General features: G+C 44.9%; 1 protein-coding gene and 1 long non-coding RNA gene across 2 annotated transcripts in view; one reads left to right on the forward strand and one right to left on the reverse strand.

Annotated features, from left to right (window-relative positions):
• Positions 1–24,566, forward strand: part of l1camb (L1 cell adhesion molecule, paralog b) — a 252,651-nt gene that overhangs the window by 57,801 nt on the left and 170,284 nt on the right. The gene's annotated exons all lie outside the window — the stretch shown is intronic.
• Positions 8,180–8,858, reverse strand: LOC143733402 (uncharacterized). The gene is made up of 3 exons (XR_013201346.1): positions 8,766–8,858; positions 8,664–8,690; positions 8,180–8,210 (listed from the first exon to the last, which is right to left on the reverse strand). It is a non-coding gene; the product is annotated as an uncharacterized LOC143733402 (long non-coding RNA).

Here is a 24,566-nt window from a genome sequence, read left to right on the forward strand (position 1 = left end):
AAACCATTCTTCGTAACATAGTGTATATGATTAGGGTCCGTAACAGAGGTTGATTGTACTTCAGCCATAAGCTCTTGAATTTGTGCATCCTCTTGTTTGGCTTTGTCAATATCTGACCATTGTATGGGAAAAGTTGCGAAGGCATTTGAAGAATCTTTAGGTTTTGACAGAGTGAGTAGATGGAATGATGAAGATTCAGTGAAACTACGGGAAAGGGTGTCTGCAACAATATTACATTGTTCTTTTCTGTACATGACAGTGAATTCAAACTCTCGCAGACGAATGCCCCATCTTATCAACCGAGATGAAGGTTTTGGATGGTTGAAGACCCAGGTAAGAGCAGCATGATCGGTGATCACTTCAAATGGTCGTCCCTCTAAGTAAGGCCTCCATTTTTCTACTGCCCATACCACAGCACAACATTCCTTCTCCGAAATGACTTTTCAGCTCCTCTTAAAAGACGTGAAGCATAGGCCACTACATGTTCCACTCTCTCAATGTCCTGGGTCAGGACAGCTCCGACTCCCAAATCGCTCGCATCGGTCTGGACTTTGAATGGTTTACTCAAGTCAGGGGCAATGAGGATTGGTGCGCTAATCAACTCACCCTTAATCAACTCAAAGGAATTCTGACATTCTTCTGTCCACATCCAGGTAGCTCCTTTCTTTTTCAGTGCATGCAATGGTGCAACCTTCTCTGAGAAATTTGGAACAAATCTGTGGTACCAGCCTGCCATACCCAGAAATCGTTGCACTTCCTTCAGAGACCTTGGTACAGGAAAATGGTTAGCAGCATTGACCTAGTCTTGATTAGCATTGACCTAGTTTTTATTCCTTCAACGGAAATCACATGTCCAAGAAATTTCATTGACTTCTGCATCAGGTTGCACTTTTGAAGACTCAAAGTTAAACCTGCCTTGTGCAAGCACTGCAACACTTCTCTCAGATGGATAAGATGCTGTTGCTCAGATTGCGAGTACACTACAATATCATTAATGTACACAAAACAGTTTTTTCCTTTCTGCTCCTTCAATACAAACGGATTACTTTAGTACTGAAGTAAGGGAGGCTAGAATTGCGGAATCACTGAGGGGTCTAAATGCAAAATACTCCTCACAGCGTTCTACGAAAGAGACAGGATCATCAGAATCAAATTGTGGAAATTCAGCTTTTACAGGTGGACGATAGAATACATCATTAAAATTGTCTGGTAAGTTGGGAATTTGGAGAGGTCTTCCATGGTAATCTGATCTTGTCGATGAATGAGACACTGGAGTAGACATCACATGAGCATAACTTTTAAGTTTGACCTCAATTTGAGCATCTCTTCTCTTCAGACAATCGACCATTGACTTTCCCAAATCTTGAATGCTTACTCCATGATCTGCTTAACTCTCCCACATTCCCTTTCAATTTTGTAATTCAATTTTTGAATTGAATCGACATTTCTATTAACCAATGCAAGCCTCAAACCATACACCAACTCCACATAAACCGTTCACATTAATATACAACACAATAGTCCCCATACGGGCCACCAATCTATAACAATCCCAGCTTCTTTGCACTGGTCAAGCTATATTTCAAAAGGGGGTAACTTTGTGTGAAATGCTCAATTGGTCTCAGATGAAAAAGATCTAAAATAAACTCTTCCACAAACAAGTGCAGTGTTTCTTTCTTCATATAGTCAAAGCATTACTCATTAATTATCCCACAAACCCAAAATGTCACAAAACATACACCCGTATACAGAGATCAATTCATTATATTCAGTCTTGCACAAGTATATGCATATGGGTGTATTGAAATTTCCAAAACAGTCCTCTGAGGTTCACAAAGTGCAATAGCTCAGAAAATTAAAGATGTCAGTCTTATCTGTAGTTTGAACATAGGTGCAAAGGTGGATAGTGACGACGTAGGAGGTTGTCCAATGCTTAGTTATTTGGTGAGTTGTTAGTCTTCTAATCAAACGAATCAGAAAAGTGCTTCAGTAGTATAAGCATGGTGTTTGGTCAGAACCACTTAGCAGTATCCACAGCTGACGAGCAATAGCTACATCCCAAAACAATCCTCTACAAGAAAAACATCAAACACATCAATTACACTAAATAGATTCCCCATCAGTTCACCCAAACATTTCGCACAAACAATTAAACTTACGTTTGAGCAGGAAACAAACAGTTTCTCAAACAGGATTGGAAAATAGTTAGCAAACAACCATGAGGCAGCATCAAACAGACCTTATCACTTACTCTACTGCTTCCTGTTTTATCCCATACAATGTGCCCTCTTTCATCCCCCTAGTGGCTAGGACGAAAATAGCACCCACAATTGGAATGAAAGAAACCCTGTGACAGGCGGTGACTGTTACAATGCTTCAGGCACGAGTTCATATGCATGTAACACAGCAGATTTCACAACATCATACTCACCACTCTGTTCCAGTGAGAGTGCAGAATAAACTTCCTGAGCTTTACCTGTGAACAGACACTGTAACAACAAAGTCCAAAAGCTTTTCGGCCATTTCATGGATAAAGCAAAACGTTCAAAGTGATAGAAATATTTATCCATTTCCTTTTCAGAAAATGGCGGCACTAATCTCATATTTCTGTGAAAATCAAACCCCGGTTTCTCCTGCATTCGCATGCTGTTGTGGAACAGGACGCACATTCGCTTGTGAAACTTCAGCTGTCTTTGCTGCTAATTCTAACTCCAACTATTTTTTCTGAAACGCTCTCTCGTCACGTTCCCTCGCTAACTGAAGCGTTCTCTCGTCACGTTCCCTCTCTAACTGAAGCGTTCTCTTTTCTAAATCAAGCTCCATGCTTCGCATAGCTAACTGATGATTTAATTTTCTCTCTTCAAATTCTCTTTCTACTGCTCGCTCTTTCATAGTGCGATCATCACGTTTTTCGCAGCATCTAAACACAATTGCTTCTCTTGCAAAGAAAATTCTGGAAATTTTGTCTCACTTTCACTATAAACCTCAGCAGGAGTAGACACAAACGATACACTTGGAGTAATTAACTTAGTGCTTAATTCTATAACTCCTCAATCAACAAGTGACAGCTTCAGAGTAGTCACCATAGTTCTCTTTCATCATCTCGTGTTCGAGATCCACCTATGGGAAGGGCATCCGTACCTGACCTCTGCAGAAGCATCCAATTCCACCAAGTCTGGCTAGACCGACAGAAGCGCGCAGCCAATGCGCTATGGTAATGTCCCGCCCCCTTACCTAGAGCATATAACGCCTGCAAGCGCTGCTATTCCCCAGTTGACATTCGCTTCTCGCGATCTCTGTATGTACACAGTTGGGCAGGAATTACACTGCTCACTTTCGTGTCTTCAGCAGGATATATCACCTGATCAGCCTCCGCCAGACGTGACTTTTGTCTTTTAGCCTATCAGCTGTGTTCTGCATCTGGAGCCGCCCGCACTCTCGCCGTTCTCACCAACTCCTCCTTCCACGGCTGCCCGCCACGGATTTTTCCGAGTTCTTCGCCGTAATGTCGCTGTCTAAACCTGCTTCTAAACCTGCTTACCGGGGGACTCCCGGGGCGCCACCTCACTTATTTGGGCTGACCAGCCCAATCCTGCTTTCCCCGAAGAGGACATCTTCACGGGCAACCTCACGCTCGTCGATGAACCTTCTTGGGGCCTCAGAGGACAAGGAAGCCATCCCGCCCTCTGGCGTCCCACAGGCCGTCGCCCACGTGGTCTTGCCTCAGTCCATCCTCCTGGAGGTGTGTGAGTGAGCGGCCGCTCGCCTCAACATTGAGTGGCCGGCTCCACAGAGCGCCACTGACCAGGAGAGGGACATATACTGGCACAACTGGAGCGACCCGCTCAACTTAAAACACAGTCTCACGGGCCTCGAGGTGAAGGATATGGCGGCTCTTGGCATGGGCTACCCCCCCCCCCCCCCCCCCGCAATCGAGCCTTCCATCGCCAAGCACCTTAACCCCGCACAGGGCGGGCTGCTCGCTCCCCCTAAACCGGTCTTGCCCAACAAGATGGACTGTTTTTCTGCCTCAGTTCACCAGGCCACTTATAAATCTTCGGCCTCGGCTGTCATGGCCTTGAACGTCTCCTCCCTGCTCTCCACTTACCAGGCGGAGATTTTTGACGAGTTAGGGCAACAGTTAGAACAGGGAACACCTTCTCAGCCCTTATGGAAGGAGATCCTGACGGTAAACGACCTCATCCTCCGTAACGCTCGGCAGGCTGCCCAAGCCTGCGGGCGCTCAATGGCGCTCTCTGAGGTGGGAGAGCGCACGCTCTGGCTTAACCTGTCGGGCCTTCCTGACAGTGAGAAGAGGCGCATCGCGGGTGCATCGGTGGAGCCCAGCCGGGGCCTCTTCGGCCCCGCTGTCGCGTTGATGCAACAGCAGTGTGACGACAAGAAGGAGGGCGAGGCCTTCAAGTTATGCCTTCCTAGGAAGGTGACACCACGCCAGGCGCCCCTTGCGCGTTTGCCTAACCCACCTGCCATGGGACGACAGTTCCATCAGGGCAAAGAAAGGCCCCGCAACAAACCCTCTGCCCCACGGCAGAATAAACCACCGCCTGCTAAGCACTGGGGAAAATCGGCTCCCGCCGCGGCTACGTCTGAAAGACCATCTTATTCTACCCCCACCGACTCGAAAAGCAAGCGGCCTGCCTGATGTTCGGCCGATGGGGGCATCGAGTCCACGTTCACGGGCCACGAGCCCTACGGACTCTCTTCTTGCCCAAGAACCCCTGTCCAAAGTACGCAGGGTTTCCTGCGGATGGGTCGGTTCCCCCTCTCTCGAGGCTGTCCAGCCAAAGTGTTTAGTGGACGTTGTGTGTCCCCCCCCCCCCCCACGTTCAGGGGGGCTACTGTGAGAAAAAGTGCAGAAGCAGTGTCATCACACCGCACACACTCTTTTCCCCTCTCTCAAATATTAAAGGCTTCCGCCCCAGTGTTTCCCCAACACAAAACACACAAAAAACTAAAAAACACATCAAAACTAACAGTCATATGAATTTGTTAAGGAGAGAGGTTCTCTCTCCGCAGAGAGAATTCATCTCCCTGCAGAGAGAGAAAATCTCTCTGAACCCAGGCATGCCGCCCCTAGTGTGTCCACAAGGGGGCGCCATTGCACCAAAAATTAGACAGCCAGGTTTACACAGCTCTGCTGCGACTCGCGTGGGAACACTCGCCAGTCACAAATGGGCGTGGCAGGATGTTTCGGCTCCTGATTGGGTGATGCGTACAGTAATGCAGGGTTACAGACTTCACTATGCTATGAAACCCCCGCATTTCAACGGCGTTCTCTCTTCACACACAGAAGAGAGCGCCTCACACATTCTGAAAGAGGAAAAATCCTCCCTCCTAGACAAGGGAGCGTTTCAGTTGGTGCCCCAAATCTGATAAATCAGGGATTTTATTCTCGTTATTTCCTGGTCCCAAAGAAGGACGGCTCTCTCCGTCCAATCTTGGTTTGATTTTCAGAATGCTAACCCATGGCTCGCTCACCCGCGCCATAAAAAAGAACGACTGGTTCACATCGGTCGATCTGAAAGATGCTTTCTTCCACATAAGCATTTACCCTCCACATAGGAAGTTTCTTAGTTTCGCCTACCAAGGCACATGTTACGAATTCACAGTTCTGCCGTTTGGACTCGCCTAAGTCCTCGTTGCTTCTGTCTGTGTGCAGAGGCGGGTTTAGCACCCATGAGAATGTCAGGTCTGAGGATTCTGACATACATATATGATTGGCTCATTATAGCCGATTCGAAAGAGAAAGTGTTGCAGGACACCTGCTGTGTGCTTGCGCACATCACTTCTCTCAGGTTCAGAGTGAATGTGAGCAAGAGCAATTTTATACCCAGTCAGAATGTCATTTTCCTGGGCTTGGAGTTGAACTCAGTCTCCATGCGAGCGCGTCTCTCTCAAGAGCGCGCTCTCTCTCTAATGGGCTGTCTGTCACAGTTCAGAGAGGGGGCAAGAGTTCAATATCGCACATGCCTCAGGCTGCAGGGTCTTATGGCTTCATCCATCCAGGTTGTACCGCTGGGACTCCTGAGAATGAGAGCGTTAATGAAATGGGTTTTGTCACTACATTTCAGCCCGATAGGCGCCTGCTCTGCAGACCTGCGCCACTGGAGGAGCGCAGACTTTTACGCACAGGGAACCCCTCTGGGAATGGTTATGATGAGGAAAGTTGTGACGACAGATGCGTCCCTGACAGGCTGGGGTGCCACCCCTGGAGGGCAGAACGGTGAACGGTCTGTGGCCAAGCAGACTACGTTCAGCGCACATAAATTATTTAGAGCTTTTGACCATTTGGAAAGCTCTGAATCATTTTCTGCCCCGTCTGCAGGGACATCATGTGCTCGTACGTTTCGACAATACCACGGCAGTGGCTTATATCAACTGTCAGGGCGGCGTACGCTCTTCGAAACTTCACACTCTAGCTTTACAAGCTTTTGGTGTGGAACAGACGCGGTTTTCCGTCGTTACGCGCAATGCATGTTCCGGGCATTCTGAACAGAGGCGCGGATCTTCTATCGAGGGGAAACACAATTAACGGAGATTGGCGCCTTCACCCGCAGATAGTAGACATGTTATGGATGAAATTCGGACAGGCAACCGTAGATCTATTCGCCTCGCGCGAAAACCACCATTGTCCTATGTTCTTCTCGCTAAAGGACGTGGACGCGCCCCTCGGGGTAGATGCACTGGCCCACCCATGGCCCAGAGTGCTGCTCTATGCTTTTCCTGCCCTGTGCCTGATAATTCCCACACTGGCCAGGGTGAGAGAGCAGGGCCTGTCTCTCATTCTGATAGCACCCAGGTGGCCCAAAGCACCGTGGCTGGCGGAGATTATCCCTCTGTTACATAACGAGCCGTGGCGCCTGCCCCCCCACACAGACCTATTGTCTCAAGCGAACGGGAAGATTTATCACCCACACCCGGACAAGGAGGCTCTCTGGGCCTGGCCCGTGAGAGGACGAACCTAAGCGCACTGGGGCTTTCGCCGCATGTTATTGCTACTATACAGAATGCCAGGGCCGTTTCTACACGGCCCTTATATGGCTGTAAGTGGCAAGTGTTCGAAGGGTGGTGTGCTGGGCGTGGTCTCACATCTTATCAGTGCTCAGTACCTGATATTTTGTGTTTCCTTCAAGACCTCATGGAAAAAGGGAGGTCTTTTTCCACAATTAAGGTCTACCTGGCTGTGATTTCGGCCTGTCATGTGGGTTTTGAGGGCTCAAAAGTTGGGTAGCATCCTCTAATCCGCAGATTTATGTAGGGGGCCCATCGCTCTTTGCCAGTCATCAGGAGAACTGTTTCTGAGTGGGACCTCTCCTTGGTGCTGGAGGCTCTGTCTCAGTTTCCTTTTGAGCCTCTGGGAAGTATTTCCCTGAAGTTGCTGTCTTTTAAGACAGTTTTGCTCTTGGCCTTGGCATCAGTTAAATGTGTCAGTGAGCTACATGCACTCTCGGTTCATTCCTTGTGCACTAAATTCTCTCTTAGTGGAGATAAGGTTTCCCTTAAGCCTAATCCGGCCTTCATGCCGAAATGCTTTCCTGCGTTCACTTCGGAGGTGTTGGAGCTGTCCGCTTTTCACCCTCCTCCTTTTTCCTCCCCGGAGGATCAGAGGCTAAATGCTCTGTGTCCTGTCCGTGCTTTACAATATATGACCAGGACCAGTGCTTTCCGGAAGAGCGACCAGGTCTTTATTTCATGGGCGCTCCCGCATAGAGGGGATCCTAAGGATATCTAAGCAACGACTCTCACATTGGCTTGTGAATGCTATAGCCTTGGCATATGAATCAAAGGGAGTGCAGCCCCCAGGGGACATCAGAGCTCATTCTACGAGGGCCGCCTCTTGGGCTTTGTTTAGGGGAGTCTCACTGCAGGACATCTGCTCCGCTGCCAGTTGGGCTTCTCCTCATACCTTTGTGGGTTACTACCGGCTGGATGTCACCAGTATCTCGGTAGCACCTTCGGTTCTAGGGGTAGGGTCTTCTTAGCCCTTCCCTGCAACCCCGTTGGAAGTAACGAATAGGAGTGAATGGGCCAGCAGGCCATTCACCTGTACCTCTCTCTCTCACACACTCACCTGTACCTCTCTCTCTCTCACTCACCCACCCGTACCTCTCTCTCTCTCACTTACCTCTCTCTCTCTCTCTCTCACTCACCTGTACCTCTCTCTCTCTCACTCACCTCTACCTCTCTCTCTCACTCACCCACCCGTACCTCTCTCTCTCTCACTCACCCGTACCTCTCTCTCTCTTACTCACCCGTACCTCTCTCTCTCACTCACCGACCCGAAACCTCTCTCTCTCTCACTCACCTGTACCTCTCTCTTTCTCACTCACCTGTACCTCTCTCACCTGTACCTCTCTCTCTCACACTCACCTGTACCTCTCTCTTTCTCACTCACCTGTACCTCTCTCACCTGTACCTCTCTCTCTCTCACTCACCTGTACCTCTCTATCTCTCACTCACCCTTCCCTCTGTCTCTCTCACTCACCCGTACCTCTCTCTCTCTCACTCACCCATCCCTCTCTCTCTCACTCACCTGAACTCTCTCTCTCTCTCACTCACCTGTACTTCTCTCTCTCTCACCCACTTGTACCTCTCTCTCTCACTCACCTGTACCTCTCTCTCTCTCACTCACCCACCTGTACCTCTCTCTCTCACTCACCCGTACCTCTCTCTCTCTCTCTCTCAATCACCCGTACCTCTCTCTCTCACTCACCTGTACCTCTCTCTCTCTCACTCACCTGTACCTCTCTCTCTCTCCCTCATGGAACACCGCTGCACAAATCTGTCCAACACAGCGCTGTCAATGTTGGAGACCCAGCTTTAAAAAAAAGTTATTAGCCAGCATGCAAGGAGCCTAGCAAATAAGGAGAGCTAAGTTATTGTTAGAATAAAGCTGGATTTTCGAGGTTGGCAGCATGCTGTATATAGCTGGTAGTCAATATCGATGCACGCACGCAACCGCCAAACTCCCCCTGCAACCAACAGGACAAAGCACATCTAATATTTCAAAATAGATCTGTGCATTAGTGTGAATGCCGCTTATCGTATCTAAACTGAGGGGAAAAAAATCACTCACAGCTCTTGAATGGAAAATGTTCAGACAGCCTACTTTTGAATACTGAAAGCACTCTTTGTTTATTGCTTATAAAATGTTTTTTGTTCCTCTTTATTTACTACCTTTTATATTTTGAAGCTATATTAGTTTATATAACCTATTTAAAATTCTTAACATGTAACAAGTTTTTGAATAATTCTTTTTTTAAATACGTATAATTAGACATGCAATTCGTGAATCAAAGGATTCAGTTTAAAGAGTTGTTCAAAATTCTCTCGATCAGTTCAAGTACAAAAAACAAAGTCTGTCCATTTCAGAAGCAAAAAATAAATAAATCAATCACTTAATTCCACGAATCAAAGTCCTGTAAATTCAAAAAACAAAAGAAATTTGGAAATATCCTACCAATTTCAAATTACGGTTGAAAGGTCCATGAGCACTAGTCAGCTCGGCATGTGTGCACATTTAATAGCATCCACTAGGCAGATGATTCATCTCCAATGGATTATTTATAGCACAAAACAGGATACACTTGCCGATCACGTTCACATAGGAAAAAACAGAGAATAGCTGTAAAAGCAACAATATAAAATTCACTGCAGATCTTGAAATTAAACAAATGGAAACAAGAACTTTCAAACTTGGAACAAACAAGTGTATTCTTTGACAAAGACTGTTTTAGTTACTCAGCCTATGTATTTTTAAAGGGTAACTAAACACTAAAAACTTTTTTTAGTTAATGATCTGTAAGAATGGAGCTTCATAAATGCTGTTCATTGATTCAAGTAAATGTTTTGATATTTGTGTATAAAGTGTTTTAATTCTACAATATATGGTGTAAAAACGCCTGAGTGCTGCCCTCTTCAGGTTGAACGGAGGCTACTGCAGTTGAATTTTCATATTGGAAGTTGTGGTACCCTATGACGTCAGAGTACCAGCTGACCACGCCCTCGCCTACAGAGAGAGGCTCTCAGGTGCACGCCCCCCTCCGCTGGGCTCTGCCCAATTTTCCAGCATTTTTCAAATATTGCCAGTGGGTGGAGTCAGGTTCTGACCAGGGGCCTATTCTTCGTACGTCGCTAACTAAGTTAGCTGGATTTGATTGTTGGCGATTTGGCATGATCTTGGATTGTTTGGTTCTTTGACGCTCATCCTGGACTTGCTGTCATAGCAACAGGTGCGCCAGCTTGAACCTGCTCGCGAGCGGCTTATTTCACGTTAACAGGATTAGATCGCGGCTTTTTAAGCGGAGCTGATAAGGGAAGTCTTTTAGCGCATCGCGATAGTGTATTTTTTGAGAGATATCATTTTTCTCATGACTCGTGAGGATGTCGTTTACATCATTAATTTGTTGGAAACGCATAAATGTTCGACTCGTCGGAGTCGGGCTTTAATAACAGTGCAGGCAAGTTACTGTTGCGATTCTTATCCAGATTAGTATTATATCAAATTTTAAAAAGGCAGTTGGCTGACTAAAATCTCTTAGATGGTGTGTGACTATGTTCCATATCACAAATATGGCCAGGATCTGTGCATGACTCAAGAATTTTCAGAGATTTATGCGCATTATTTGAACGTGGTAAGGAAAAATATAAATATCAAACTCACTGTATTACATACACGTATGCTTATCCTAACAGAACTGAATTTTTCCATTAAACAGGTGATTACAACAGGATCCTGCTTGGAGACAGGTGTTTTATGACCCCATTCCCTGACCCAAACACCAGACCAGTTACAATGCAGCTCTAGCCAGGACAAGGGCACACTATGAAGTGAACTTTAGCCAACTAAAGTATCTGAAAAGTCTGAGGGTTGCACCTGACAGGGCCTGTGAAATTGCATGGGCCATATTACACAACATTGCACCATCAGAAAAAAATATAAAACACTTCATTAATGTTTAATAAAAGACAAGACAAATATGCTTAGTTCCTTGATTTTTATTTTAATTGTTCTTTGTAAAGAAAAGCCAGTGATCAAGTCATCATTTGCCTGCAAATAATATATATTGTACTCTGTGTGAAATAATATATTAGCACTTACTCTGAAGTTCCTATGAAGCAACTCTATCTCTAGTGCCAGTTTTTTTTTCTTTAAGTTGTCAAGTATTTTCAAAATACTCTGTTTTCTAGGGGTAGGGGTAAACCTGTCAAACACATGGCTTATGCATCAAAAATTAAAAGGAAAAGTACAACACTGCCCACCTCTGCATCACTGCTTTGTGCAGACTCTTCTGTAGATGTGGACTCCTGCAACTCATATTAGAAATAATAGGTACTCAAGTGTAAATTAAGTAAAGTTATTTATGCACTTAAAGATACCTGAGAGGGTTTCTTCACTGTCCTGTGCATTGGGGGGAAATGGGCATTACAAAGTGTTGTAGCTACTTTCTTCCCTTTTGATGTAACATTAGAAAAAGTCCACTTATTGCACATGCTTCAGCCACTTGCTTGGGAACACATAAAAGTGTTGGTGTATTGTTTAATACTGCACAAAAGAGGAAAACACAATTTCATTACAATGAAGTACACTGGGGGGAAATGTGATCAATAACTCATGGCAACATATTTTTTTTTCACATTAACTATGTAATTTCACAGTCACACATGTAGACTTTCACAAGTCAAAGCAATGCATTGCTACTCAAGGTTTAACAGCTGATATGACTGGACAGCCATTTGGATTATAGGCCTACTTAATTTAATGCAGCAACAAATTATTTTACAGTGTACTAGGATCATTTAAAGTTGATTTCCCAGCAGTGAAGGTGTTCTGCTCCTGGCCTCTGGCTGTGGGTCTGAGGAAGAGCTGAACCCAGGGATGCCCTCATCCCTGGGTTCTACAAGGTTCACACTCAACCCAAGGGTCAGCTCTTCTGCCTGGGTATAATGTGGGGGTGCAGGACCAACACCTGTTGTTTTTCTTTTCTTTTTTTTTCTCAGCCTTTTTCTTGGTTGCTTTTATAAACAGGCAAACATTTATTAACAGTGCCTTTTTAAAAGAGATTAGTTAGTACAAATTACTATTATGTAGAATATTCTAGTACTTAACTTTTACTTGTTCCCATGTTCTAGTAGTGGGTGGTGACTCTGACATTACAATGAACAAAGTTATTAATTATTTAGAAATTATTAAAATATCAAAATATATACTTTAATAAGTGATAAAAACATCTAACTACAAACTTAATTTGTCTGCTACGTTTTGGCAGCCCTCTCTCTTGGCATTTTGCACACTTTGAGGTGTTCCCTGGCGTTTTAATTAAGTTTTCAAATTCTGCATATCCTTCAAGCAATAACTCTTGCTGTTCTGTGGAGAAAAAAACTGAGCGCGCTCTTTGGCCACGGTGAGCAGCCAATAGCAGCATTGCTGATCAATGTTTCTACTATCGATACATATCCCCTTTTAACCCAGCGCATGAACGCTGTCTGAACATTTTCCATTCAAGAGCTGTGAGTGATTTTTTCCCCTCAGTTTAGATACGATAAGCGGCATTCACACTAATGCACAGATCTATTTTGAATTTTAGATGTGGTTTGTCCTGTTGGTTGCAGGGGGAGTTTGGCGGTTGCGTGCGTGCATCGATATTGACTACCAGCTATATACAGCATGCTGCCAACCTCGAAAATCCAGCTTTATTCTAACAATAACTTAGCTCTCCTTATTAGCTAGGCTCCTTGCATGGTTGCTAATAACTTTTTTTTAAAGCTGGGTGTGGCGAGGGGGGCGTGGTCTCGCGAAGTCTGTAGCGAGAGACGAGTCAGCGAGCTGTGGGGTGAGTAAGTAGGCCAAACACCTGTGTCTGGTTGCAGTGATTGGCGTGGAGACCGCATATAAGCTGCTAGGAAGGAGAGAGCGAGAGAGAGAAGCTCCTGGGACTCGCACGCGCCCCGCAGCAGAAACCCGCAGTGTACAAACGGATTGGAAAGAGTTTTTGACTGAATGGACTGAGTTATTTATGCAACGGGAAGAGTGGTCATTTGACTGAACCTTGAGAGCTGGAGACGTACAGCGAGAGCTGGTACAGCGGGCAGAGTGTTTTCGTATTCAAATGCTGTAGTGCTACACTACGGTGAAGGCACACGAGCGCACCTTTCTTTTGTTCTTTTATTGTTCTAAATAAAGTGCGAGTCCCAAGTTCGCCGACCCTGTCTTCTTCTTCCTTCACCCACATACACTGAAATATCTACACTGGGTCTCCAACATTGACAGCGCTGTGTTGGACAGATTTGTGCAGCAGTGTTCCATGAGGGAGAGAGAGAGGTACAGGTGAGTGAGAGAGAGAGAGGTACAGGTGAGTGAGAGAGAGAGAGAGGTTCGGGTGAGTGAGAGAGAGAGAGGTACAGGTGAGTGAGAGAGAGAGAGGTATGGGTGGGTGAGAGAGAGAGAGGTACAGGTGAGTGAGAGAGAGAGAGAGGGACGGGTGGGTGAGAGGGAGAGGTACGGGTGAGTGAGAGAGAGAGGTACAGGTGAGTGAGAGAGAGAGAGAGGGACGGGTGAGTGAGAGAGAGAGAGGGACGGGTGAGTGAGAGAGAGAGAGGTACAGGTGAGTGAGAGAGAGAGGTACGGGTGAGTGAGAAAGAGAGAGGTACGGGTGAGTGAGAGAGAGAGAGGTACTGGTGGGTGAGAGAGAGAGATGGAAGGGTGAGTGAGAGAGAGAGAGAGGTACGGGTGAGTGAGAGAGGTACAGTGAGTGAGAGAGAGAGAGGTACGCGTGAGTGAGAGAGAGAGAGGGACGGGTGAGTGAGAGAGAGAGAGGTACAGCTGAGTGAGAGAGAGAGAGGTACGGGTGAGTGAGAGAGAGAGAGGTACGGGTGAGTGAGAGAGAGAGGGGTACGGGTGAGTGAGAGAGAGAGAGGGACGGGTGAGTGAGAGAGAGAGAGGTACAGGTGAGTGAGAGAGAGAGGTACGGGTGGGTGAGAGAGAGAGGTACGGGTGGGTGAGAAAGAGAGAGGTACGGGTGAGTGAGAGAGAGAGAGGTACGGGTGGGTGAGAGAGAGAGATGGACGGGTGAGTGAGAGAGAGAGAGGTACAGGTGAGTGAGAGAGAGAGGTACAGTGAGTTAGAGAGAGAGAGAGAGGGACGGGTGAGTGAGAGAGAGAGAGGTACGGGTGAGTGAGAGAGAGGCTTAAAACATATTTATTTTAACAATTATCATATTTCATTCCAATAAGTCATCCAAAAATCTGCAAAAATATTAAAAATAAATTAAAACACAATCCAAATCAATACAGATTACAGCCCTTTCATTACATCTTTAAAACCAACATTTCATCCTCCCCAACCTCACACAAAAAACTACCTACCGACCACATTGCAGAAAAATCCATAATATTATTAACTAATTTGAAATAAGCAAACTCAATTTTAATACGAGCAGCCACCATCCCTTTCAGAACTCTTTCTGCATCAATTGAACCAGTTCCCAAGATCCTATTTTTCCTTGACCTCCAAATTGCCATCTTAGCTGTTCCCAAAAGATAATTTAGCAAAACCACTTTTCTTCGATCACTGACTTTGTACTTTGGACCACTAATAAAAACTTGATATGAAAATTCCTCCCCCATGCTTTCAAAACAAACCTCTAAAAAGTAAAAGAGACCTCTTAACCTCTCACACCGTATAAACAAATGGTCAACTGTTTCCTCCGTTCCGCAAAAAGGACATTCCCTCCCTACTTCTGGATTCAGGTGCGCCACGTGTCTGTTCGTAGCTATTATACCATACATCAGTCTCCACTGTAAATCTGCTGTACGCTTCTCAATAGGAGGTTTGTACAGAGATCTCCAGCATCCTCTGAAGCCTGGCCCAAACACTTCTGTCCACCTTCATGTTTTAACTCTTCTCAAAACAGTTTGATGAGACACTTTAACACACACAATGTATAGTGCCTTTTTGCCAATGTCTTCAAATAATCCCAACTCTGGAGTTTTAAAGGACACAAAAGTATCTACATCATCCGGACATTCCTGTGCAGCAGAGACCCATATTGCTGGAGATCTGTAGCTCCATCCCTGTGAAGGCGCTGCTAATGCTTCTCTGCGGGCTCCAGGCAGCGCTGAGCGCACTTCATCCAGCATCCGATCCAAGAGACGTAAAGAACGTATTCCTGTCTTGTGCTGAATTGAAACTGCCGTCCTCCACCCATTGCCATCCCTTAGATGTTCGATCGTCGTACATCCTGCTCTAACCAGACTGTTCCTCACACTGCTTGAAGACAAAATGTTTGTTTGTATCAAAGAGTTATGAAACAGTGGTTCTCCCATAATCCAGTCCTGTGGTCGTGAAATCTCTCTGGTCACAGAAAAAGTCATATTCCACACTTTTAGCATGGATTGGTAAAAAGAAGTCAAATGATTAAAATCCAGTTCATTAACTTTCAGTAAAAACAGCTGCTTGTCGTATCCCAGATTCGATGTTCTTCTCAACAGAGCGCATGCCACATTTGTCCAGCCCACGTCCTCCTCATACAAAAGTCTCTTCGCTGCCTGTAATCGAAAGGTATGGATCCTGCTCCTTATGTCAATCAGACCTTGTCCCCCTTCTTGAGTTGGAAGATACAGAGCTGACGCAGGAATCCAATGCTGTCCTGACCAAAAGAACTCCACCAATTTTCTCTGGATACTTTTAACAATGTCATCTGGTGGCTCTAAAACGTTGAGTCTGTGCCATAACATGGAGGCGGCAAGGTTATTTGTAACCAAAACTCTACCCCTGTAGGATAGCTCTGGCAATAGCCATTTCCATTTAGACAACTTAGCAGACACCTTCTCCAGCAAACCCTCCCAGTTATTTTTCCTATAGCTTTCTACTCCTAAAAACACTCCAAGAACTTTTATACCTTCTCTTCCCCAATGCAATCCCCCAGGAAGTGGAGGTGGCCCATCATTTTCCCACTGGCCCACAATAAAACCATTACTTTTTTCCCAATTGACCTTAGCTGAAGACGCTTTCTCATAAACATCCAAACTCTCACATAATATCTGCATATCTTCTTGCCCAGTAACAAAAATAGTTACATCATCGGCATAAGCCGACACAAAACATCTCGACTCCCTTGGCTCACCTGGAACCATAAAACCCCTTAATCCATTTCTTAATTTGCATAACAGAGGTTCAATTGCTAGACTATAGAGTTGGCCTGAGAGAGGACACCCCTGTCGAATACCTCTTTTCATCGGCAATGGATAAGTCAAACCATTCCCCATCTTAAGCATTATTGAAGCCCCTTTATACATCAATTGAATCCATGAAATAAAACAAGTCCCGAACCCAAATGATTCCAGGACTTTAAAAATGTACTCATGACCCACCCGATCAAAAGCTTTCTCCTGATCAATGGACAAAAATCCAACGTTGCAATTTTCATTAAAAGACACATCAATAACATCTCTTATTAAAAACAGATTGTCCATGATTGTACGTCCCGGAATACAATATGTTTGCTCTCCTTTGACCACAATATGCAAGTATTTTTTTAACCTATTGGCTAAAACTTTTGCCAATATTTTAAAGTCCGAGCACATCAAAGAAACAGGGCGCCAATTTAAAAAAAAAACTAGATCTCCATTTTTTGGTAAAAGAGAGATCACAGCCCTCTGACAGCTAGTTGGTAACATTCCTTTTTCAAAACATTCGCAACAAACTTCATAAAAATCTTCACCTAAAACAGTCCAAAAAGTCTTATAAAATTCAGCAGGTAGACCATCTATTCCAGGCGCACGCCCTGTGGAGAGTTGCTGAACTGCATCTGAAAGTTCATTAAAGTTGATCATGGTGTCGAGCTTTTTCTTATCCCCAGGTTGCAACTTTGGAAGTCCTTGTAATAATTTTGCCATATTCTCTGAGTCACAGTCAGTATGTCCATACAAGTCAGCATAAAAATCCATTGCCATTTTCCTCATTTCTGTTGGATTTGATGTTAGAGTTCCATTCTCCTTGCACAAGTGAAGTATGCACTTTTGTTGTGCAACTTTCCGCTCCAGGTTAAAAAAATAAGAGGTGGGAGAGTCAATGTCCTTGATAGAGGAAATTCTTGCTCTAATTAAAGCGCCCTTCGCTCTTTCCTCTAAGATGGATCTTAATTCAAGTTTCTTATTTCTTAAATCATTGGATACACCGAAAACATTTACATCCATCACATTTTCCATACCAACAATTTCTTTCTCCAACTGATCAATTTTCTTTTTAACACACACAGTAGTATTGTAGGAAAAAATTTGACAAAAATTCTTTATCTGTGTTTTCCCCACCTCCCACCATTGTGTCATTTTTTCAAAGTTACCTTTTTTCAACTTCCACAATTCCCAAAAAACACCAAATTTTTCACAAAAGACCTATCCTGCAGCAATTTAGTGTTGAAATGCCAGTAAAACCTGGGGCGTGCTAAAGTAATAATGTTAAAATCTATGGTCACAATATGATGATCCGAAAAACCATTAGGGAAAATGTTAGCATTGGATACTCTATTCATACTTGTTTTACTTATATATGTTATATCCAATCTTGCTCCAGTTACATTAGAGTCTAGTATTTTAACCCATGTATACTGTCTAATTCTCTTATTCATGTTCCTCCACACATCATCAACTCAAACTCTTTAATAATATTCTGAAGAACATTACTAGACGGTGGATGAGACTCCTCTCTGTTCCTATCTAAGAGAAAATTTGTGGTGCAATTCCAATCCCCACCCATTATTATGCAAGGATCATTATCACATTTTCTTAATGCACTCTGCAATTTTCTAAATAATTCCACACGATCTGAGCCATTGTTTGGAGCATAAACATTTATGAAAATAAATGTTAAATCATTTATTTCCCCAACAACCATTAAAACTCTACCCTTTTCTATTTCTTCAGTTGATACAATTTTCAAGTTCAAGTTCTTTGAAAAAGAATAGCTACTCCAGCACTTAAATTTGACCGTGACTGAAGACGCTTTCCCCCTCCCACCATCTACGCCACTCTACTTCATTTCCACAATCTGTATGTGTTTCTTGCAAAAAAGAAACATTTACATTCTTAATATTAATTAATTCTGCCACCATTGCTCTCTTGCTCCTGTCTCTCCCTCCATTAATATTTAAAGAGGCTACCCTTATCATCTCCATAGAAAATATAAAGAGATAAAAAAAGAGAGACAGAAAGAAATATATGGCGCTTTTCCACTACACAGTACCAGCTCGCCTCGGCTCGGCTCGACTCGACTCGACTCGCCTTTGTTTGGTTTTCCACTGTGTAAAAGTTGTACCTGTATCTGCTTTCGGGTACTTTTTTTCGTACCACCTCCGGCGAGGTTCTAAGCGAGCTGAGGCGAGCTAAGGCGATACTAAAATGTGACGTGAAAACAATGCCGACTGCTGATTGGTCAGAGAGAATCGTCACTATTCACTGCGTCATCATTGCACGCGCCAGATTGAGTATCCAGAATAACCCCGCCTTTTTAAAATAGTTTAGCCAGAGATAGTTACTAAACTTACTACTATTATTATGGCAACTCGGAAGAAGTCAAACGAGGAGGTGCAGACATTCCTTTGTTTGGTTGCCGAAGAGAGGATCCAGCGAGAGCTTGATGGGGCAACGAGGAACGAAAGGCGTCGCTATGACGACCGGGTACTATTTGTGGCGATACTTTCTGCAATGGAAAACGGAACGAAAAGCGAGCCGAGTCGAGGCGAGCCAAGGCGAGTCGAGTCGAGTCGAGCTGGTACTGGTAATGGAAAAGCGCCAATAGAGTATAGTAAAGTCATCCTGAGTTATATGTATACCATTGATTCAATTATTTGAATTTACGTTTTAAAAGGGTTTTATCCCTTCGCAGTTTTGCAAGAAACTTTTTTAAACGAAATCTCTTTCTCTGACTGAGTTCATCTTCTCCAACCTTCCTCTGCCAATAACGAACAGAAGGCTCAAACCTCTTCAGATCAGAAAAATAATTCCGCACATCAACAGATTTTCCAAAGGTTTCGTCCAAGAATTTATTTATTTAATCTAGTGAATAAACCTGCTCACAGCTTGTTTGCGAAACATCTGACATGTCTGAAAAATCAAACAACCCACCACCATTATCATCATCATCATCATCATCGCCATCATCATCCATTTCCTCATCAACCATTTCTGATTGCACTTTCTTAATCAAAGATGCTATCTTTCCTCTTTCCAGAACTTCACCTTTCAAACCGTTTGCCTCATCATTTTCTGGCTTGTGTTCTCTGACCTCTCCACAGTATCACCCTGCTCAGACCCCTGTACCACAGTGCTTCTCTCAACAGCCACATCAGTTACAACATTAACTTTCTTCATTTTTCCCTGTTTTGTCTTACTACCAGAAGCTTCCTCTGAATCTTTTTCAATATTATGGGATGAATCTTCTACTGTCATTCCTTCCTTCAAATTTAAATCCACATTCTGATCCTCATTCTCTGCTGCTTCATTTGGTAAATTACTCTTTTGCACTTCATTTTCCTTCCTCATGTCTGAAGTATTGCTAGGGCCTGCTTCATTCTCAGATTCAACTCTATGAGGACAAGACAGCCTAACATGTCCAATACTCCCGCAATCAAAACACCGCATCTCTCCCGTGCTCGCGTACATCATGTACGACTTGCCCTCAAATACACAGCGAAAGGAGATGTTCAGCGTTGGTTCGTTTAGAAACATGTACACCTGACGCCTAAACGACAACACATGTTTTAACGCGGCATTTTTACAACCAAGTGAAACCGTTCTAATTCCACTGGCAAGTTTTCCAAATCGAGAAAGCTCTCGCTCAATATCGGAATCAGGAATAAAAGTCGGAACGTTAGAAACCGTCACCTTCGTCGTGATTGAAACTAAGGGTTGAACAGGAACAAATGTGCCACTTACCGAAATCCCGCTCTCGATCAAACCATGAACCAGCTTTTCTTCTTTCAAAAATATCACTACGGCCTTGTTCATCCGAGACGCCGAAATGATATTCTCATGACCCACGCGCTCTGCCACATCCAGTAACACATCTTCAACAGGCACACCTGCCTGAGTCACACACCTAATCCCATGCCGGAGCGACAGGCCTGACGCCTGCACACTCGTGTGAGTGTGAGACGCCATCCCTACCTCCGACACCAGACAACTCTCGCAGAAAACAAACTCAGTTATTTTTTTTTATTTTTTTTGTTTTGTTTTTTTTATTTTTATTTTTTTTGTTTTTAAAAAAAACTTTTTTTTCCTTTTCCAATTAAAATAATCGAATACAAGAAAGAGAAAGAAACAGTGAAAATTTCCTCTCACCTAGATCACCCTCCCATGCAATCCCTTCCCAATTCCCAGCATGCACCAGAGAGAGAGAGAGAGTGGTACAGGTGAGTGAGAGAGAGAGAGGTACGGGTGAGTGAGAGAGAGAGAAGGACAGGTGAGTGAGAGAGAGAGAGGTCAAGTGAGTGAGAGAGAGAGGGACGGGTGAGTGAGAGAGAGAGGGACGGGTGAGTGAGAGAGAGAGGTACGGGTGGGTGAGAGAGAGAGAGGGATGGGTGAGAGAGAGAGAGAGAGAGAGGTACGGGTGAGTGAGAGAGACAGAGGATAAGATTTAAAGAGATTAGAGAGAGAGAGAGATTCCATGAGAGATGGTCACACTTCAGTTGATATATATATATATTTTTTTTTTCTCACAAAATCAGTGAAAAGTCATATTTTTTGCCTGCTTTTCGGCTTGTTTATTAATTTTTATGTCACTGAGAGAAAATAAACAAAAAACTGGCAGTTATTTCAGTTGGATGTTTACATTCTAAATCAACTATGGCCAGTGCATCTTCCTGGCCCCGCCCCCAGAAGAGTTCTGAACGCTCCAGCCACAGCGTCAGGCCTAAACAACCCCCATATGTGGAGGCCATCCCACTACACTATCCTAAAGATGTCACAAATGAATCGGCACGGAAAGTCTACAAAAATAAAAGACTGACAGACAACTCAGAAACCCTTTTTGCTGACCTACATAAAGATGGCAGCATAAGTAACCTGATATTTTATACCAACAAGCCCTATGCATGGCACAAGGCCATCATTGCACACTACCCCTCTGCTGAAAGAAAAGGCATCTGCGGGGGTTTCCAGTTAAAAATAAGAAAAGAGGAAGACACAACAACCACGACCGTAAATATCTACAAAACAACGGGTATAGTGGTGGTAAAAAGCATCAATGGTCTCTTTGAACAAGACTTCCTCTGCATCAAAGACAGAGCACAGAAAGAGACCACTACCAGCGACCAACTTATCCCTCCTGAGGAGTCAGTCTTCCACACCTTTCACACAGACGAGGATCAGACAGAACACAGAGACCCTTCGAGCACAGAGCAGACCAAAGACCCCCATCCACACTGCTATGCACTGACATGAGGGAGAGATTCACAGAGCTAGAGGGAGAAATGGTCCAGCTCAAGGAGATGATCTTCTCCCTGCAAACCGTTCAGACATCAGACCAGACCAGCAACAGCCCCACAGCCAAGCACAGAGAAAGGGACAGCCTCAGGAGAGAGCTGTCTACACTGCAGACCGAGGTGAAGGAGCTCCAGCAGGAGAGAGAGGGGCTCAGGGCTCAGCTGGAGACACTGGAAACACAGTTCTTACAACAGACTGAGTTACACAAGGCACAACTAACAGCAATGAGGATGGAAATGAGTGAACTGAGGCAGGACAGAGGAGCACAGCACAGCGAGTTCAGCTCATCAGAGGAACCGGAGGAGCAGGACACTCTTCACCCTGATCACAACTCTCAAACAACAGAGATTCAGCACAGCCAGAATCCTCTTCTCCCATAAGACACTTCCCTCACCTCACAACCAGCCTCACACTCAGACGACCCCTCCACACCGACAGAAGGAACACTACGACCGGAAGTCGCTATTTTAATTGATTCAAATGGGAAATTTATAGATGAAAATAAGCTTTTTCCCAAACACAGAGTGGCCAAACTCTGGTGTCCGAACACTCAGAGCGCACTCAAATGGCTAAGTGTTGACAAACTGGGATCCCCAAGCCATGTAATAATCCATACCGGCACAAATGATCTGAGAGCCCAACAGGAGAGGGTGGCTACATCACTACAAACAGTGATTGAAAAGGCCTCAACCACCTTCCCAAATCCTAAAATTACCATCTCCACACTGCTGCCCCGAAAAGACTTCCATCCTGACACCATCCAGCGGGTGAATGCTTTTCCTTTTATGCTATTAAGAGAAATATTCAAATTGACATCCCAATCAGAATCTTGCTAAAAATAATGAAAACAGTAATAGAGCCCATCGCGCTATACGGGTGTGAAATCTGGGGTCCACTCACAGACCAAGAGTTCACTAATTGGGACAAACACCCAATAGAGACTCTGCAGACCGAGCTGTGCAAAATCTTGCTACGAGTTCAGCGCAAAACCCCAAATAATGCCTGTAGAGCAGAATTAGGATTATACCCCCTTGTAATAACGATTCAAAAAAGAGCCATTAAATTCCATGCCCACTTAAGAAAAAGTGATGAACAGACCCTCCATCACAAAGCCCTGTCCTACCAAGAGCTGAAGCCAGAGAAGAACGCCCTCGGACGATTGGTCTTAGAGCTGAAGTCACAAACTGACAATAAAAACATACCCAGACCAAACCAAATAATTAAAACCCAAAAGGAAAAATACCTCAAACATTGGACAGACACAACAGCAAAACAGAGTAAATTGGAATGCTATTTGGCCCTAAACAGAAAATATGAATTGGCAGGATACCTGAGTAAAGTGAGCGACCCTAAACTGAGGAAAGTCCTGAGCATGTACAGACTCAGTGAACACAGTCTGAGCATAGAGACAAGCAGACACAGACAGACCTGGCTCCTGAGGGAAGAGCGACTGTGCCCTTACTGCACAGGGAACCAAGTGGAAACAGAGCTACAGTTTTTGACATCCTGCCCCAATTATACAAACATTAGGGAAGCCCAGCGAGCTCAAACCTGGCGGCCAGGTACGTGAGGTCCTGTCACGAAGAAAGAGCCTCTGGCAGGACAGAGCTACCAACGATACACCTAGAGACACTGATATAACTATTAGAAGATTCATTTTTTATTGCAATGTTTATTTCCATGTAAAAAACAACAAAAAAACTACTTTATTTTTATTTATTTTTATTTTTATAATTATTTATTTATTTTATTGTGTAGTGTTATTAATGCTTTGGCAATGTAAAGATTTCTTTCACCGTGCCAATAAAGCTATTTGAATCTTGAATCTCAGAGGGACGGGTGAGTGAGAGATAGAGAGGTACAGGTGAGTGAGAAAGAGAGAGGTACAGGTGAGAGCGGTACAGGTGAGAGAGAGAGAGAGAGGTACAGGTGAGAGCGGTACAGGTGAGTGAGAGAGAGAGAGGTACAGGTTAGTGAGAGAGAGAGAGGTACGGGTGGGTGATTGAGAGAGAGAGGTACGGGTGAGTGAGAGAGAGAGAGGTACAGGTGAGTGAGAGAGAGAGAGGTACGGGTGGGTGAGTGAGAGAGAGAGGAACAGGTGAGTGAGAGAGGTACAGGTGAGTGAGAGAGAGAGAGGTACAGGTAAGTGAGAGAGAGAGAGGTACGGGTGGGTGAGTGAGAGAGAGAGGAACAGGTGAGTGAGAGAGGTACAGGTGAGTGAGAGAGAGAGAGAGCTACTGGTGAGTGAGAGAGAGAGGTACAGGTGAGTGAGAGAGAGAGAGGTACGGGTGGGTGAGTGAGAGAGAGAGAGGGACGGGTGAGTGAGAGAGAGAGAGGTACAGGTGAGTGAGAGAGAGAGAGGTACAGGTGAGTGAGAGAGAGAGAGGTACGGGTGAGTGAGAGAGAGAGAGGTACAGGTGAGTGAGAGAGACAGAGGTACGGGTGGGTGAGTGAGAGAGAGAGGTACGGGTGATTGAGAGAGAGAGAGGTACATGTGAGAGAGAGAGAGAGGTACAGGTGAGAGGGAGAGAGGTACGGGTGAGTGAGTGTGAGAGAGAGGTACGTACGGGTGAGTGAGAGAGAGAGATGTACGGGTGGGTGAGTGAGAGAGAGAGAGGTACGGGTGAGTGAGAGAGAGAGAGGTACAGGTGAGTGAGAGAGACAGAGGTACGGGTGGGTGAGTGAGAGAGAGAGGTACGGGTGAGAGAGAGAGAGAGAGGTACATGTGAGAGAGAGAGAGAGGTACAGGTGAGAGGGAGAGAGGTACGGGTGAGTGAGTGAGAGAGAGGTACGTACGGGTGAGTGAGAGAGAGAGATGTACGGGTGGGTGAGTGAGAGAGAGAGGTACGTACGGGTGAGTGAGAGAGAGAGAGGGACGGGTGAGTGAGAGAGAGAGAGGTACAGGTGAGTGAGAGAGACAGAGGTACGGGTGAGTGAGAGAGAGAGAGGTACAGGTGAGTGAGAGAGAGGTACGGGTGAGTGAGAGGGAGAGAGGTACAGGTGAGAGAGAGAGAGAGAGAGAGGTACGGGTGAGTGAGTGAGAGAGAGAGAGGTACGTACGGGTG

Source organism: Siphateles boraxobius, unplaced genomic scaffold (assembly GCF_051911475.1).
Source record: "Siphateles boraxobius isolate OS27281-9 unplaced genomic scaffold, OSU_SipBor_1 99, whole genome shotgun sequence".
In the NCBI taxonomy this organism is placed as follows: Eukaryota; Metazoa; Chordata; class Actinopteri; order Cypriniformes; family Leuciscidae; genus Siphateles; species Siphateles boraxobius.